The sequence below is a fragment of the Bidens hawaiensis genome, unplaced genomic scaffold, assembly GCF_021521415.1.
Source record: "Bidens hawaiensis isolate Kalapana, Puna unplaced genomic scaffold, B.hawaiensis_p1.1 tig00056820_1, whole genome shotgun sequence".
Classification (NCBI taxonomy): Eukaryota; Viridiplantae; Streptophyta; class Magnoliopsida; order Asterales; family Asteraceae; genus Bidens; species Bidens hawaiensis.
The window spans coordinates 30,458-49,564 of NW_027500235.1; the positions used below are offsets into that span (position 1 = coordinate 30,458).

At 39.4% G+C, this 19,107-nt stretch overlaps 2 pseudogenes across 1 annotated transcript; one reads left to right on the top strand and one right to left on the bottom strand.

Moving 5' to 3' along the window:
- Positions 1-11,237: 11,237 nt before the first annotated feature.
- On the top strand, positions 11,238-13,447 carry LOC143601603 (microtubule-destabilizing protein 60-like; annotated as a pseudogene). The gene is made up of 8 exons (XR_013147685.1): positions 11,238-11,995; positions 12,095-12,140; positions 12,237-12,329; positions 12,459-12,578; positions 12,662-12,760; positions 12,837-12,897; positions 12,989-13,079; positions 13,222-13,447. The product of XR_013147685.1 is annotated as a microtubule-destabilizing protein 60-like (transcript).
- A 1,204-nt stretch (positions 13,448-14,651) lies between these two features.
- LOC143601600 (H/ACA ribonucleoprotein complex subunit 4 pseudogene) lies at positions 14,652-16,553 on the bottom strand (annotated as a pseudogene).
- Between the last annotated feature and the right edge of the window lie 2,554 nt (positions 16,554-19,107).

Below are 19,107 nucleotides of genomic sequence, written 5' to 3' on the forward strand. Positions count from 1 at the left end.
AACTATTCAAACTCTTGAGGATATGCTCCGATCTTGTGTTCTTGATTTTGGAGGTAATTGGGATTCACACCTGCCTTTGATCGAGTTCTCTTATAATAACAGCTATCATTCCAGTATTGGTATGGCCCCATTTGAAGCACTTTACGGTCGTAAGTGCCGCTCCCCGATTTGTTGGAGCGAAGTGGGTGAAACTCAAATCACAGGACCCGAACTTGTTCAAGAGACAACCGATAAAATCGCCAAGATCCGTGATCATCTGCTGACTGCCAGAAGCCGACAGAAGAGTTACGCAGATCGTAGGCGAAAGCCTCTCGAATTTCAAGTTGGTGATCTTGTTCTCCTCAAAGTATCGCCTTGGAAAGGTGTTGTCCGCTTTGGGAAGAAAGGTAAGCTTGCTCCTCGTTATGTTGGTCCATTCAAGATTCTCGCGCGTGTGGGAAAAGTTGCCTACAGACTTGACCTGCCGCCCGCGCTCAGTAATGTGCATCCAACGTTCCATGTATCCAATCTCAAGAAATGTTTAGCTGACGAGAACCTTCACATTCCACTTGATGAAGTTCAAGTTGACGAATCCATGCATTTCGTTGAGAAGCCTGTTGAGATTATGGATCGCGAGGTTAAGCAAACCAAGCGCAGTCGCATCCCTATCGTGAAAGTTCGCTGGGAGTCCAAGCGCGGAGCCGAGTTTACATGGGAAAGGGAAGATCAAATGAAGATCAAGTACCCGCACCTGTTCTCTGCGCAACCTACTTCGAGATAAATTTCGGGACGAAATTTCTTAAAGTAGGGGAGACTGTGACATCTGCCCCGATCCGACCCGACCCAGGTACCCGTTTCCCTTATCCGATCTCTTTCTTTTATGATTTAATATTTATTTGTACTTATACTTTATTTTTAATAATAATAATATTTTCCTTCCCACCTCTTCCTCTCTTTTCCTTTCCTCCGTCTCGTCCCTCTTCTCTCTTTCCGCCTTCTTTCTCTCTTGTCGCCGTCCCGCCCTTAAGCCTTGAACCCCCTCTTATTTTTTTTGTGTCCTTTGTTTCTTCCCGCCTAAGGTTGTCTGCGCAGCTCCACGCGCCAGACTCCTTACAAGGAAGCCTGCGCGAAGACCAGTTGTTCCTGCGATACGCGAGGCGAACTGTTCTCGCAGCGCGCTAAGAATTGTAGTTCTTCTCGCAGCGCGCTAAGAACGGTAGTTCTTCCCGCAGCGCGCTAAGAACGGAAGTTCTTCCCGCGGCGCGCTAAGAACGGAAGTTCTTCCCGCGGCGCGCTAATAATGGTAATTCTTCCCGCGGCGCGCTAAGGATAATCGTTCTTCCCGCGGCGCGCTAAGGTTTGTTCTGTCAGCCTTCGCCCTCGCGCGTGCGCTCGAGCCTTCTCGCGCTAAACCCTTTGAGTTTTCTTCTGTTTAATCTAGCCGTTTGCTTTTATGTTGTCTTATCTTCTGTGCTGTTGACCTAACCTGCCTTATGTCTGAAAAGTTACTTTCGGCGCAGCATGCGCACCAACCCCATTGGTTGGCAGAAAAAGTGACTGACATTATCTTTTGAGATCTGCTTTTTCCATGCTTGACCAGTACCTTTATCTGACCCGCCCATGCTTTTACTGTTCCCTGTCAGCTTTTCCCTTGTCCCCTGCAGCTGCCATATCTTTTGATATCTTTTGCTTTTGGAATCTTATGCTTTTTGAGATCTTTTCCCCTTTTCTAGGGATTGTGTTCCCTAGGGTTTCCCTATAAATAATAATGTTATTTTCTTAACACATCACACACAAACACTTAATTTAACCTTCTCCTTGCTCTCTCTGCCGCCTCCCTCTCTGCCTCCTTCTTCCTCCCTGTTCTGCCCTGTTTTCCGGTAATCTATTATATATTATAATTTGTTTAAGTTACTTATTAATTATGCTAACTTATAATCAAGACTTAAAGCAAATCGTTAAAACAATAATCTTTAATTATAGGTTAACTTGTGCTTGTTTAAAGTTGGTTCTTGCTTTATCTTACACCGCATCGTTTATCAAGTGAGTAATCTCGTACCTAATCTCTTTTTATTTTTAATGTTTTGGGATGTTCATGTGTTCATACAAACTTAGAGTCTTAAACTTGTTTATGAACTTTAGTCGCGCAGTATCCCATGTGTTGAGGACGTAGACTTGGCTGTTTATTTGTATGTGTGGATCATTAACCGTCTTGTCGGTCTATTCCGCAGTTCTCATGGTACCATTAGATGAACACGGGAGAACAATCGTTTATGATTTTCTCTTTTGTTTACACTTGCACAGTCTTTCTTGTTTGTGAGCTCAATTGTGAGCACTGGCAGTCTATGAATCTTAGAGTTGGTCCCGATCGGATTACACCCTTGTTGAAAACCAGACATACACATGTTGCGCGCAGATTTATTGTTATCTATGTATTGTATTAAACTTGATTTCTCACCAACACGCAAGTGTTTGACGTTTATTTTAACACATGTTCAGGGTTGCAGTAGCTGTTTTGGAGCTTGTGGACACGTAGGAAGTTTTCTTTATTTTGGACCTAGATTAAAATGTATCAAGACAAGTTATTGCTGTTCGATTATTATGATTTATAATATATTGATTTATGATGATTTATGTTATCTTATGTCTACTTTGCGCGTGCGCGAATGAATGTATTTATTAAATATTGACACCCAATAGTGTCACGAGTAATGAAACAATATGTGGCGCCCCGATGTATAATCCGCCTTTGGTCGGGGTGTTACACCAGTACTCTGCCCTGATGTTTAAGGGAGAAGCACACGAGTGGTGGAATGCATTGCTGATGAGTAAGGGAAGAGACGTGATGTATGGCCTGACATGGGACGAGTTTAAGGCCATGGTGATGGGAAAGTTTTGTCCTATGCATGAGACCTACCAAATTCAAACGAAATTCCTTAATCATAAGGTCGTAGGGACAAACCTTCGAGAGTACAATACCAAATTTCTTGAATATTGTCGCCTTGTTCCCCAGCTGGTTAACCCTGAGTCCAGCAAAGTTACAAGATACATATGGGGACTACCGCGGGAAATCCGCGACATGGCAAGGTCTCACCTGCCTCAAACCGCTGACTCTGCGATGGAGTTAGCCAGTTATTTGATGGGCGGCTTAGTCCGCAACAAGGAAGAGGACAAGAAGGTGACACCATCAACTGCTCAAGGAAAGACTGGAGGAGGTTCCAACTTTAGAAGAAAGTGCGTAAACCGAAACAACTCTACGCCATGCAAGATATGTAGGAGGTACCAAAAGGGCCGATGCAATTTCGCCCCGTCTCCTAAAGTCTGTGGATCCTGTAGTCGTACGGGACATGACGCTGCCAACTGTTGGAAGAAGAAGATGACTTGCTTCAATTGCAAGAAAATGGGCCATTTAAGTTTTGAGTGCCGAATAACAAGCCTGCTGCTGGTGGTGCGGGTGGAAGTGGCCAAAACAAGAAAGGAAACGCTCGAGTCTTCGTACTCGACACAAAGAAGGCCGCTGACATGCCAGAAACCATAACCGGTACGTTTCTAGTCAACGACACCTATGCTAGAGTTTTGTTTGATTCGGGTGCAAATTTAAGTTTTATAGATTATAGTTTTTGTAGTCTATTAAACGAACCTTTAACAAAATTAGATAAAACTCTAAGCGTCGAGACTGCTAGTGGCGAAATTGTTAAGATCTCCGAAGCCCTTGAAAACGGAAAAATACTTTTAGCTGGTTATATTTTGCCTATTTGTTTATTGCCTATGAGTCTGGCTGGTTTTGATATTGTACTTGGTATGGATTGGTTATCCGATAACCATGCTCGTATCATCTGCAATAGCAAAACCGTTGAACTTCAAGCTCCTGATAAACGAACGATTCGAATTGAAAGGGATAAAGACGCTGGTCAAGTTAGCATAATTTCTATGTTTAGAACTAACAAATGTTTGAATCAAGGTTTCCTTGCATTCATGGCCTACGTCACTGAAGAATCAAAGCCAAAAGAAATCAAAGACGTTCCTATCGTTTCTGACTTTTCTGACGTCTTTCCTGATGAACTTCCCGGAATCCCTCCCGATCGTGAAGTAGAGTTTAGGATTGATCTTATTCCCGGTACTGCTCTGATCGCCAAAGCTCCGTATCGTTTAGCACCGACTGAAATGAAGGAGTTGAAGAAACAACTCGATGAGCTTTTGGAGAAAGGTTTTATTCGACCAAGTTCGTCACCATGGGGAGCGCCAATTCTATTCGTCAAGAAGAAAGATGGTTCCATGCGAATGTGTATCGATTATCGTGCGTTGAACAAAGTCACAATCAAGAATCGTTATCCACTCCCTCGTATCGATGATCTTTTCGACCAACTTCAAGGTGCTAGCTTCTTTTCTAAAATCGATCTTCGTTCCGGCTATCACCAACTCAAAGTTCAATTCGAAGACATTCCAAAGACTGCTTTTCGAACAAGGTATGGACATTATGAGTTAACGGTCATGCCGTTTGGACTTACTAATGCTCCAGCCGCGTTCATGGACATGATGAACCGTATTTGCAAGCCGTACTTAGATAAATTTGTTATTGTATTCATCGACGACATACTCATTTATTCTAAGTCAAAGGTTGATCATAAAATTCATCTTCGAACGTTTCTTGAAATTCTTAGAACCGAGAAGTTATACGCCAAGTTCTCGAAATGCGAGTTCTGGTTACACGAAGTGCAATTTCTTGGTCACGTCATCAACGTTAACGGTATTCACCGCTAAGATTGAAGCTATTTCTAAGTGGGAGGTCCCTAAGTCGCTAACTGAGATCCGAAGTTTCTTAGGTTTGGCCGGCTATTACCGTAGGTTCATCGAAAAATTTTCTCGTATCGCCGTTCCTTTAACTTCTTTAACTCGTAAGAACATCAGTATGAATGGGGAACGAAGCAACAAGAGGCGTTCGATATACTTAAACAAAAGCTCACCCAAGCACCTATCTTGGCTTTGCCGGAAGGTACTGAGGATTTTGTAGTCTTTAGTGACGCGTCTCATTCTGGTTTGGGATGTGTACTAATGCAATGCAAGAAAGTAATCGCATATGCCTCTCGTCAACTCAAAGTACACGAAAAGAACTACACGACTCACGATCTAGAGTTAGGCGCCATAATCTTTGCACTTAAGATATGGAGGTGAGGTGTGTGAATATATATATATATAAATATTTAAGTAAAAGTTCCACACAAATCGGGTTTTAAAATAGGTTTTCACTTACACCTAAACCACACACGAAAGGCAAGTGTACCTATCGTTTGTAATAAAGTGTCGGTAAGAACCGAGTATCAATCCATGGACACGGCAACTTTCTAGTACTAAATCTTTGTAAATTACCAACCGAACAAATAAATCTTGATTTGGATATTTAACTAATTAAACTAGCATACAATGAAAATAAGCAAGTAAAAACACAAGAATATAATTAATTCAACAAACTACCTAGACAAGAATCCACTCTAATAACATGACAAAATAGCAATGATATGGCAAAACATCATGAATCTAAACATAAATACTAGATTTCAATAAAGCAACCTAATACTGGCAAATAATCATCATGATGGGTTTTCAATCAAGAGATAAACATAGACTAACTTGTTTGTCAAAACAACAAAGTCTCATAATCAAAGAAAAGCTAGCATGAACACCATTCTAACCACCTAAGATTACACTAAAGTAGCCAAATTCATGAAATTATTATAAACTTATGAAACTTTAACTAGAAAGTCATCACCAAGTCAAGAATCATAACAACACTCACCAATTTTCCAATATTGAGTGTAGGGTTTCATACTCATTAATAATTATATAACCAAGTTAATTTTTACTAGTCATTCCTAACTTAGCAATATAAACAAAGATTTCATGAACATTCAAAGTTTACAAACAAACATCTAGAACATAGTTTTCCAACATGAATGCCTAAACATTTGCAAAACTAACAAGGCTATGTAACATAACAAGCATGAACACTATCAATATCAACTTATAAATTCAACCATATTCTTGAACGAAAACCACTTTACCAAAATCATGCATAGATAATATATCAGATTAACAAGAGCTTCAACATTGTCTAGATAGCAAAAGTAATTAGCCCATAAGGCTTAATACAACTACAATCAAACTAGAAATAAGCTTACAAAACATGTTCAAGAACAAAGGAATGCAAACTAGGATCAAGCAAGGATTGAAGGATGGAATGATGAATCTTGTGTTGGTGGAAGCCTCCAAGAATCCCCAAAAATTGCTGCACTTGGTTGGGAGAGAATCCCCAAGACTCCACACCCCAAAATGAAGTGAAAACAAGTGTTTATAAGCTTCTGGTCAAAGTGCATGGTCATGCACAAAAAGTGCATGGTCGTGCACTATTTTGGGTAAGTCAAACTTTCACTTTCGGCGGCTCAGAGTTGCAGGTTCCAAAAAAGTGCACGGTCATGCACTAAAAGTGCATGGTCGTGCATTACCGGCACTAGCTAGTGCACTTTCAAAGTTGATGTGTCTTGTTCTCGGCATCGGATAGTGCACGGGGTCGTGCTCTCGGAAGTGCATGATGGTGTACAAAAGTGCATGATGGTGCAGTTTCACTTTTGGCACGACAGCAGATGTGCACGGGTTCCAATAAAGGTGCACCGTCATACACAAATAGCGCATGATGGTGCAGTTTCTCAGCATGGTCATGCACTTTCGTAGCATGGTCATGCACTTTGGCACGTTATCAGATGTACACGGGTTCCAATAAAGGTGCACGGTGGTGCACCAAAAGCGCATGATGGTGCAGCTTGGTCAGCATGGTCATACACTTCCTTAGCATGGTCATGCACCTGTAGCATGGTCATGCACTTTCTTAGCATGGTCACGCACTTTGGGCAGATTCTTGATTTTTGTCCGAAAAACACCATCTTTTCATCGTTTCTTCGTCGGGCGGGCGCCCGGGCCTGCAAATTCATAAATAACTCAATTAAGTACTAAATACAACGAATTTGCATGGAGTTTTACCAAAATAAAAGGATAATTTGATGCTAAAATGTGTACACTTTGTGTTACATCAGGAGGCACTATCTCTATGGAGTAATATTTACTGTGTACACTGATCACAAGAGCTTGAAACATATTTTCGATCAAAAAGAGCTCAACATGCGCCAACGATGATGGATGGAAACACTCAACGACTATGATTGTGAGATTGTTTACCATGAAGGCAAAGCCAACGTTGTGGCAGGTGCCTTAAGTGGCAAGGAACATGAGAAGCCGAAAAGAATTCGAGCGTTGCGCTTAAAACTTCAAATTGATCTTATTGAACAAATCAAATCCGCTCAAACTCAAGCGATCAATGAAAACCAAATCTCCGACGAAAAACGTAACGGCACCATTGACTCGTTAGTCAAGGGTGACGATGGTATTCTGAGAATGGGAAACCGAATTTGGGTACCAATCGTTGGAGGGTTACGTGAGAAAATCTTGAACGAAGCTCACAAATCTAAGTATATGATGCATCCCGGAAGTGATAAGATGTACCACAATCTAAAGGCAAATTATTGGTGGAATGGAATGAAAAGGGATGTCGCTTCGCATGTTGCGAAATGTTTAACTTGTCTGAAAGTCAAGGCTGAACATCAAAAGCCTTCGGGATTGCTTCAACAACCCGAACTTCCCGTTTGGAAGTGGGAGTTAATAACTATGGACTTCATTACTAAACTCCCGAAGACGACTCGACAACACAATGCTATTTGGGTAATTGTGGATCGTTTAAGGAAGTCTGTACACTTTATACTCATCAATGAGTCGTACTCTATGGATAGATTAGTATGTATCTATGTAAACACCATTGTCGCTTTGCATGGAGTACCGCTGTTTATAATATCTTATCGAGACAGTCGTTTTACGTCTCACTTTTGGAAAAGCTTCCAACAAGCTCTTGGTACAAAACTTAACCTTAGCACTGCCTATCATCCACAAACCGATGGGCAAAGCGAAAGGACGATTCAAACGTTGGAAGACATGCTCCGAGTTTGTGTGATCGACTTAGGTTGAAGTTGGGACGACTACTTACCCCTAATGGAATTCTCGTATAATAATAGCTATCACGCAAGTATTCAAACTGAACCATTCGAGGCGTTATATGGTCGTAAGTGTAGAACGCCCGTGTGTTGGTCTGAAACCGGAGACAATCAATTGTCTGGACCCGAGATAGTCCAAGAAACCACTGACAAGATTCTCCAAATCCGAGAACGACTTAATACGGCACGTGATCGCCAAAAGATTTACGCCGATGTCCGTCGTAAGCCGTTGGAATTTAATGTTGGTGACAAAGTATTATTGAAAGTCTCGCCTTGGAAAGGCGTTGTTCGCTTCGGTAAGAAAGGAAAGTTGAGTCCTCGATTCGTTGGACCTTTTGAGGTATTTGAGCGAATCGACAATGTTGCATACCGTCTGCGAATGCCCGAGGAAATGCAAGGGATACATGATGTATTCCATGTTTCGAATCTGCGTAAATGTTTGACCGACGAATCTTTGGCTATGCCATTAAAAGACGTAGAAAAAAACGAGAACTTAAAATTTGTAGAACGTCCGATAAAAATTGAAGATTCGAAAACAAAGAAATTGAAAAGAAGAACTTTGAAAATTGTGAAAGTTAAATGGGACTCGCGTAGAGGGACAGAATATACTTGGGAACTCGAATCAGAAATGAGAAAGAAATACCCCCACTTGTTTGAGTAAAGCAATCTCGAGGACGAGATTTGTTTCAAGGTGGGGAAGATGTAACAACGTGAAAATTTCGAGTTCAAAGTATTAACTTTCCAAAGTCTAGGGACTAAAAATGCCAAATTCTAAAATTTTGGGTTAAAAATAAAAATTCTGTTTTCTTGATCTATAGCGGTACGCGTCGGATCAAAGGAGACACCCATCGCGGTACACGATGGGATGTCTGACACGTTTTGACACGTGTGCCATGTGGCACACGGTGGCACTGCCTGCTGCCACGTGTCACCACGTGGCAACACTTCCGCCACATGGCGCAACGGCTGCCACGTGTCGCCACGTGGCAGACCTACTGGGTGACTCACCTGGGCTATGTCGCGGTACGCGACGGGTGCCCAGGGACCGGCGCGATACGCGATGGGGACCAAAATTTTGTCTATAAATAGCGGACAAGGGCTGCTCATTTTCACATCCCAACTCAGCTCTCACTTCTCTCTAGTCTCTCTCTAAAATCCCGACAAAACATATAAACGATTTCCTCGATAAGCGTACCTCGAATCTCTCGTTTGTGTACAACGTTTCCTCGAAGTTCATACCGCCCTCCACCCACATACAACCAAGATGGTGTTTGTTCTCGAAGATCATGCCAACGAGTGTTGAAGATTTGGCGTACCTCGATTTGCGTGTCGAGAAAAGAAAAGCGGCGTCGGAGTGCTGCTCAAGTCCCTAGAATTTCTATACGCCACTAAGGTTAGGCGTAATATCGAATTCCATATAATTTAATATTATATTCAAGGCTCAAGCCTTAAGTCGAGGTTATACTCGATACCTCGATAAAAGAGAAAAGAAAACATAACAAAGAAATGAATGAAATATATGATTATTGAATATTGTGATTACATATATGTGTGTGTAAGTATATATGTATATATTCTTTGTTATGAAAATATTATTTAATGAATAAAGAGTATTATTAAATAATAAAAGAAAATGATTACGTTTCTTAGAGAAGAAGAAACGTCGGGTTTTATTATAAACTAAAGGTTTATAATTTACTTTTAAACTAAAGGTTTTTCAAGTAAATAAGAATTGAACTAAAGGTTCAATCGAGGATTGAGATATAAGATTAAAGGTCTTAAGCCGGATCGTGTATCTGACTAACAAATTTTTATACTCGTACTAAAGGTGCGAGATAAAGAAGGGAAAGACCTTGGACGGTGAGTGAAGCCGATCCTAAAGAGATAAGGTGAATACGCCCCCAAACTTTTATAAACTTGTTTTCAAATGAGTCAATTTGTTATATGAAATTGTTTACAAGGAACTATGTGTTCCTAAAACTGTTATAACTATGGGTATGAACCTAGCCCTCATGTTGTGGTATACGTATGTCTGGATCCTTACATAGGTGGTACTATGCGATGTATGGGCATGATCACACCACCCTTGGTCGTAGGATGCTCTCCTGTAGGTAGTATGACCTTATGTGTATATTTACGGGTACTTAACTAAGTCGAACGTTGCGGTGTTTGCTGAGGTGACCTAGCGTAGAGGCTCTAGTTTATAATGTGTTATTTGACTTTGTTATTCCTAAGCCACGTTGGGCCGAGGCAGGCGTAGTCTCGAGGGGTAATAAAGTAAAAGAAGTTATCTTGCGTCAGCGTGTTCACCAGCATTCGTTGCTGACGTATTTTATTACATTTTGCTGGTGAACAAAGTTAGGGCTTGGAATGACGAAGTATTATGATATCCGATGGCTCGGATTTTGTTTTGTAAAACTCTTAACAAGTTAAAATGGTGGTTTGTAAATATAAACGACTAATCTTTTGTTAACTTAACGGGTATTTTATAATCCCGTCTTATATATATATATATGTTACATTTTCGATCCTTAAAGTTTATAAATCTTCCGCAAATTAACGCAACTCTGATTTATTTACACTTGTGGTACCAAATATTTATCATACTCCTAGGCCTTTGATAGGGGTGTGACAAGCACCCAAGTTGTTGAAGACTTATACAACTTGTAATAGGGCTATATGCGATATATGCGATCCTATATGCTGAAAATGTTGTTTTTTGATGTGCCCTCCTTACATCTATCCTATACAAGCCGTATAAGCCTACACAATCATTACGAGATGGTGTATGAAGATCTCATGGAATTATTATGATAAAATGTTTTTCATGTTTTACTTAAAACCAAGGATCCCTAAATAAGGGGGGATACAAACAAACAAAGCAGGCTCCATTTCTAGTTTGGATCACACTACATTCCCTTCAATTTAACCACCCGACCCGACCCGACCCGACCTGCACTAGATCCGAAAAACCCTAACAACAAAAATAGCCGTTATAAAGACCGCTTCTTCCCTTCAACGTTCATATTTTCTTATATTCATTCCTTCACTCGTCGTCATCATCAGCTAATAATAATAATATTAAACCAAACTTCCGTCATTTATTCTTTTAATTACTTTCCAAATAACCAACTTTCACGTTTTCCGGGCGAATACACGACGGTGATGGAATCCCACAACGCCGGAGCATCCACACTACTGACGCCGTCAAAACCAAAACCCTCAAAAAAATCAAAGCTTCCAGAGACTGTAACCAGTCCTAACCCTACGCCGTCAAAGTCTCCGGTAATCAAACCCAAAGGTGTTAAATCGGCCGTGAAGAAGCCGGTCCCGGTGACGTCACCGAACAAAATTCGTCAGATGAAGTTTGTATTGGCAAAGAAGAATTGGAAATCTGAAACCCTAGAAACCCTAGAATCAGTCAATTGTAAGTGTAGAGCTAATTCTAAGTTGAATAAGTGTGTCTGTGTTGCTTATGATACTCTTAGGGCTTCTCAAGATGAGTTTACAAAGACTGGTAGTGTTATAATTGAGAAGGAAAACATAATTGAAAAAAACCCTAATTTGGTAATCGAACTGGAATTGGGGGAAAGTGAGGTGTCTGGTGAAAGGCTTAGTGGACAGATGAAGAGGAGAAGGGATAAGGTGTTGGAGGTGGCTCGGCAGAGTATTCCGAGTAACGGGTGTGGGAGAGTTTTGCATTTGGTGAAGGCGTTTGAGAATGCGTTGACGATAAGTAAACCGAAGACGGATGAAGAAGCTGAGGACGAAACTGTTAAAGTTCCTAAATGGGAGCTGCCGGGATTGAGACCGAAGGCTCCGGTGACTGAATTCTCTTCTCTGGATATGTTTCTCACGCCGGAGAGCTTAGGGTTGGATTCGCGCTGTTCGTGTTCATCTGGTAGTGATCTTAGTAAGCCAAGGTTGGAAATTTTTTTATTTTTTTTATTTGGAATCGTGTTAATTTTATTTGTTTTTACGTAAATTTGATTCTGAATAGATTGTTGTTTTCTTTGGTTTAGTGTTTCAAATAGGAATTCTGGTGGTGGGAGACGGAGCAGGCGAAATGTATGTTCGCTTCTTTTATGGCTTTTCCATTATTGGTTTATTTACTTTGATGGTGAAATTTAAGTCTTGATATTGATTTTGTTGTTAATCATGTAGAGCTCTGAATCCTCTGCAACTTATAAAGGTAGAAGAAGAGGTAAGAGGACAGTTAAGACTACTCCTCAACAACCCTTCAATCTCAAAACTGAGGTTAGTTTTCGATCACTCTATTTGCCTTCGTATTAGTTTAGAGTAAAGAGATTAAGAATGCCTTAAGTATTTGTGAGTTGATCAAGCCCGAAAGATGTATATGTAGTAATTTACAATTTTTGTATGCAGCTAAGAGGAAAATCAAAGCAAGAAGAGTTCACGAAGAAGGTACAAGAGATGATGATTGAGCAGGAGAAACAGAGAATTCGTATTGCACAGGGTCTCCCATGGACAACAGATGAACCCGAGGTGAAGTTGTTTTACAATATCATTTTCTCATGAAAACATATATCAAAATATAAACCTGTGACTCATAGTTTGAGTAATTTCAGAGTCTTGCAAAGCCTACGGTTAAAGAAATTACCAGACCTGTCGATTTAGTTCTACATAGCGACATGAGGGCCGTTGAGCGTGCTGAATTTGACCAGCAGGTATATGCTTATAAGATTGAACCAGATGACTAAATCTATGGAGTCAACTTACTTTGACTAAATGGTTTGATGGCAGGTGCAAGAAAAGCTATCATACATTGAGCAATTCAAACTTGAAAAAGAAAAAACAACAAAAGGTAGAAAATCAGCCAATATAAAACATATTGGTTTATTCTTTATATATATTGCATTGCATTGATTGAATGATATGTGTGCTTGTATAGTTAGCAGAAGAGGAAGAATTGAAGAGGTTGAGAAAGGAGCTTGTGCCAAAGGCTCAACCTATGCCTATTTTCGATAAACCTTTCATCCCAAAAAGGTATATTATTTATATTAACCGAAAATCAAATCCAAGTTTATCGATCATGTGCTGAATGTAATGCTTGTTTGGCAAGGAACACAAAGAATGTGAAAGTTATATAGCCTCTTATGAATGGTCTGTTTGCTGTGCATTTTTGTAGGTCAGAAAAGCAACCAACCATGCCCAAACAACCAAAGATTTATAACCCTCAGCAAAAAGAAGATGCATGGTGGTCACTAAGGGACTCGACTCCCTCCTTCATTACCTTAAGCTTTTGCTTGTCTGAGTGTTTGATGCGAGTGTGATTCTTGTTGACTATTCTTTACCTGGAAAAGGTGTTTGCGATTCTTGTACATTACCATAGTCATTGAATTTTGTATAAATCTTGAAAGCTATTGGAAAGTAACATTTTTGGTTTGATTTGCAAGCACAATGTGTAGAAGTTAGAATCAAGTGCAATGGTTTGTACACTATTTTTCTTCTAGAAGTTAACAAACCTCTTTAGAGATGAAAATTTAATGGCTTGAACCTAAACATGCCATTCCAACGAGAATCAGGGGTCATTGTTGTTTCGTGTCTTCAGGTTTGTGGGTTGACTGGATAAAACTAATAAATGTGACTATGATTCATATATTTATTTACCCATGTGCAAATGACATCAATTGATCAACTCCTTTGATAGTTGATGTGTGGTTCTTCTTGACTATTTTTACTTGAAAAAGGTGATTGCGGTTCTTGTACCTTGGCTTGGTTGCGGTTCTTGTACCCTGGTTTGGTTTATAAATTTTGTAACTATCTTGAAAGTAGTTAAAAGAAGATAATTAAACATTTTTATAACTTGGTGCATGTGCATTGTGTAATAGTTACAAATATCCAGGCATTGTGATTGTTATGTTGATTTAATTTTACACATGAAGAGGTGTGTAAAGTAACACCCCTTTTAGAGACAGAAAATGAAATGTCTATAACCTAAAGTCCTAAACAAACCATTCCAAAGAAAATTAGGGGTGGCTGATGTTTCCTGCTGAAATATGATCAAGTCATTTTAGTCAAGTGTTTATAGTTGTTTGATGTGAATGTGGTTCTCCTTGACTACTTTTACTTGGAAAAAGGTTAATTCCTGCGTTAAATTTTGTAACATTCTTGAAAGTAGTAAATGTTTTCTTCTAGAGACAGACCCAAACTCACTTGAGATAATTAGACATGATTTGTTATACTTTCACCTCTCTAAGAACATGGTCAAAGATAGGACTTTGTGAAAACATAGGATTTAAGCATCTTAAGCAAGGGGTGTTGAAGGCCTTTATGAGAAGGATACAGCTTTGTTATATATAGCTTTGCCTTCCAAGACTTTATTTTTTTGGGACTATTGGTTATTTGTTACTATACTTTTTTACAATTTTCGGTTATTGGTAAGCTTACTAATGCTACAACTTTAGTACTAAAACCACACTAATAGATTAATTCCTAAAACCAATAAAAATTTGATAATGTCAAGTTTAAGTGTTTAAAACAACCAACCAAAACAAGCTAATTAAAGAAAAGAGAAAAGCTTTAATAAAAACAAAATGCTTTAAAAGCTGCAACTTGAGACTACATAAAGTTTCAAAACTCAAGGAACCCAAAATCCTTACAAAACATCTCAAAACACATAACAAATTAAACAAGACATATAATTAAACATAGAAATTCAACACTAAAATACTTGCTACCTTCTAGAAATATGCAGCAACTACTGGATTCATGAATATAGGAACATCAAAGTTCAACTACAAATTCATGAAATCATCTTATTATTATAGTAACTACTCTTCCTCTGCATCTTTCTTCTTTTTCTTCTTCTTCTTCTCGCTTTTGCTCACTTCTTCACCATTTTCAGCATCTTTACTTTTCTTCTTCTTCTCAGATTTCTTTTCGGATTTATCCCCGTCTCCCTTCTCAGCCGAAGAATCCACATCACCGTCCTTATCCTTCTTTTTCTTCTTCTTCTTCTCAGTAGTCTCACCTTCCACCACTTCTTCCGCTGCTTCAACCTTCTTTTTCTTCACAACCGGCGTCTCTGCAACATCTTCATCTTCTAACTTACGCTTACGCCCTTCATCACCGTCTTCACCGTCCTTATCCTTCTTCTTTTTCTTTTTCTTCTTCTCACTCTCGACTTTCCCACCTTCCTCCGCAACTTGTTCACCTGCAGGTTCAGGCGCAGCAGCAAGACTAGCAACCATAGAATCACCACCCGTAGGAAGAGCAACGTTCCTTGTCCACTCAGCCGGTGTCTTCTCATTCGGCTTCCCATGCTTAGTCAACTTCCCTTCTGAAATCAGCTTCTTCTTCATCGAAGCCGTGGGACCCAACCCCCATTTCCTCGGATACATATCCCTATCCATCACCACCCGTTTAATCTTCGCCACAACCCCGTGATCACAAGTCGCCATCACCGCAGTCGTCATCTCCGCTATCCCCAAAGCAATCGCCTCCCCCTTCGTCGTCATCAAAACCACCTCCTCACCGTTCTCAATCCCATTCTCGAACCTCAACAACCCCGGGATCATAAGCTTCGCACCATAACATATCGCATTCACCGCAGAATCCTTAACCACCAACCTCTTATAACTAGTCAACAACACCTCCAACGGCATAACCACCCGCCTCAAATAACTCTCATCCCGATAATTATCAAACATCCACTGCGCATCCATCACATCATGCATCGTAACCATATTATCCTTCTCCCCCATAATACCCGACCTCACCCTCCGCAACTCCTGCATATGCCCACCGACACCCAAAATCAAACCCAAATGGACACACAGCGTCCGCACATACGTACCCGCCTCACACAAATCCAAAACACAACCAAATGCTTCTCCGCATCATACTCCAACAACTTACTCTCATAAATAGTCCTAATCCTAAGCTGCCGCTTCACAGCGGAAATCAAAGGCGGACGCTGGAAAACCGCACCCGTCAACGTCTCGAGCGCCCGCGCCACTTTAGCGACATCGGGCACCGTGGAATGAAGACGGGCAACGCAAACATACTCTTTACCAGCACCCTGTTGGGACTTAACTAACCTAGTGGCTCTATCGATACAGACAATTAAATTACCGGTAACCTTCGGGTCGAGAGTACCGCTGTGACCGGTCTTCTCGACACGAAGGATACGCTTAATCCAGGCGACTACTTCATGGGAGCTAGGGTTTGCGGGTTTGTCTAGATTAATAACACCGTACCTGATGTATTCAGCTAAAGGGCGTTTGAGAGGTGAGTAACCGGATGGGAGTGGAGTGTAGTGGCCGGTTCGGACGTTCAATCGGTCGTAGTGTTTGAGGAGGATGGGCCAGTCGGATGTGTCGATGGAAGGTGTGAACGATGTGGGTTTGATTAAGTAATCGATGGTGGGTTCGGCGGTGTCTTTGGACTTGGTTTTCTTTTTCTTCTTGTCGGAACGGTGGACGTCGACGTCGGACATGGTGGAAGGTTTGGTAACGGTGGAGTGGCTAGGGTTTTGGGAAAGAGATGAGATGACAAGAAATGGGTTTAGGGTTTTAGATTTTTATAAGGTTGGATGAAGTTTTTTTATTAAATTAACTTTTTTTTTATATATATTTTCTTTTTGACGACTAAGGTGGGCGAACAAAACGGTTAACCGAATCGACCCAAAAATTGAACTGAAGCTTAACATATTTGAAATCGATTATGTAAAAACCGGTTTGGAACCGATTGAAACTGCAGGTTTGGAACCGGTTTGTAATTTTCTTCACAAAAGTCGGTTAACCGAACCGAAACCAGGCAAAAACCGGTCAGTGCTCGAACCGGAACCGATTGTAGCATTGTCAAGAAACTAGTTTCAACCTGAACTGAAACTGATCTTAAATCAGTTTTGACTTTTGTTGACCAAGCCGAACTGGTTTCAACCCAGACTTTTTTTTACTTTTGTTGACCAAAGTGCTTCAGTTTGCCAGCTTTCGATTAACCACATCATAATTCCTAGCACTCAATAAAAACCAGAAAGTGAAGACACGGCTTGAAAATCTTTTGCCTTGCGTTTTGAGAACTTGGTATACTTATACAACTACATAATATCCCAGTTGCAAACAGCTTAAGAAACCAAGTCTTTGCAGCATTGTGAGATCACTTGTTAAATTGATTTTGCAAACCCGCACGACACATAGATAACTTGTTCTTTTAGTTGTCGTATATGTTGTGTGTTGAGAAATTTTATTCTGTGGGATGTTTTTTGTATAGTTGTTTTAATTATAAAGACACATAAACCTTATATATAAGTTACGAATTACTAATATTAAATAGATGAACATGTTTTTCGTTTGCTTCACGACTAGTTGTTTACCAAATAGTTAATCTTTATGTAGTTTCACACATTTGTTAGTTATACAACTCTCTTCTTTACCCACTAAAGATTTTGAGTTACAACTACAATCTTGTGTTAGTTATTGTAGTCTTCTAACAATATGTATATTTTTTAATGTGATAATGAAATCATCTACTCTTTCTAACATACATTTGTGATGATGCATAATTGTATATGTTGATGATGTAATCATTTGATTTAGTATAGTTCAAATTCATAACATATAAATACATTAAACTGTTTAAAGTTTATTTTGTAATTGTAATATCCCTATTTTAAGTTACATATGTGCGATATTATTTTTCAACGATAAGTAATGTTTTGTGATGTTGTAGTATTAAGCCATTTTGTCATCTCGTTCTGGGCCGAAAGGTGAAATAACTTATTCTCATGGTTTGGTGGTGAAATTATCAAATTGTGTGCTAAAGAGCCAAGACTCAAGTTAATGCATCAAATGTGGGCGATAAAAAGTTCATATAAAACCTGGTATAGATCTATAAGTGCGTGTTTCTTCCATCTCTTAAATAAGAGACATTTTTGTGTGAGTTCACGTGTGTGATGATGGAGGTGCGAAGGTCCATGTAAGTCACCAAAATTCACTCAATCCGAAGTTCGAATCTTGATTAATAGGTGTTCGCTAGTCATCCAAGGTGTTGGAAGTTCCATGACTTCAGTGGTGGTAAGCACATTCTACCATAAGCCATGTATTTGATGTATATGACGAATTGACGAGTGTCTTTCATTATATCGGTTTGGAATGAAATCTCTAGTATTGTACCATCAATAGTATTGTACCATCAATAATAATGGCTTAAAACCACTATAAACCTTTGAATTCAGTTATAAGGTGAAACTAACAAGATTGCTATTTGAGTTTTTTTTGTTAACTCTGATTTTGAAAACCCAAACTTTTGGAAAATTATGAGACATGTGATGCTTAATACTAACTCGATAACATCATAAATAAAGGTTATAACTCATTAGATTGAGAAAATTACTGTTTGCGTCCCTGTGGTTTTAAGGAGGAGGCACAATGAGTCCCCAAAAGAATATTCGAACTGGTTGAGTCCATTTGGTTTCAAAAATAAACTATTTGAGTCTCTGCTGTTACTTAACTATGTTAGCTTCAAGGGTAGATTCGACATTTCACTTATATATATACACATTGTCACTCTGAGTCCTTGAACTTTCATAATTGGTCTTTTGAGTCTCTTTCACCTTTTAACAAAAATAAATAGACTTGATCAATTTTTTTAACAAAAATAAACAAACCGAACAACATTTTCAACAAAAATTAAACCGAACTACTTTTTAAAAAATATAAATGGACCAAATTAACTTTTTAAGGAAACTAAAGAACCAAATCATTTTTTTAGCAACTAGTTCATTTCGTTTAACAAAAATAAACGAATCAAACTTCTTTTTTAACAAAAATAAACGAATCAAACTATCTTTCTAACAAAAATAAACGAACCAAACACGTTCGTTTAGTTTAGTAAAAATTAGTAAAAAAATTGTTCGTTTATTTTCACTAAAAAGTACTTCGATCGTTTACTTTTTTTAAAATAGTAGTCTGGTTCGTTTATTTTTATTAAAATGTAGTTCGGTTTGTAATTCTGCTAAAAAATAGTTCGGTTCGTATTTATGTTAAAAAAAGTCTAGTTCGTCTTTTTT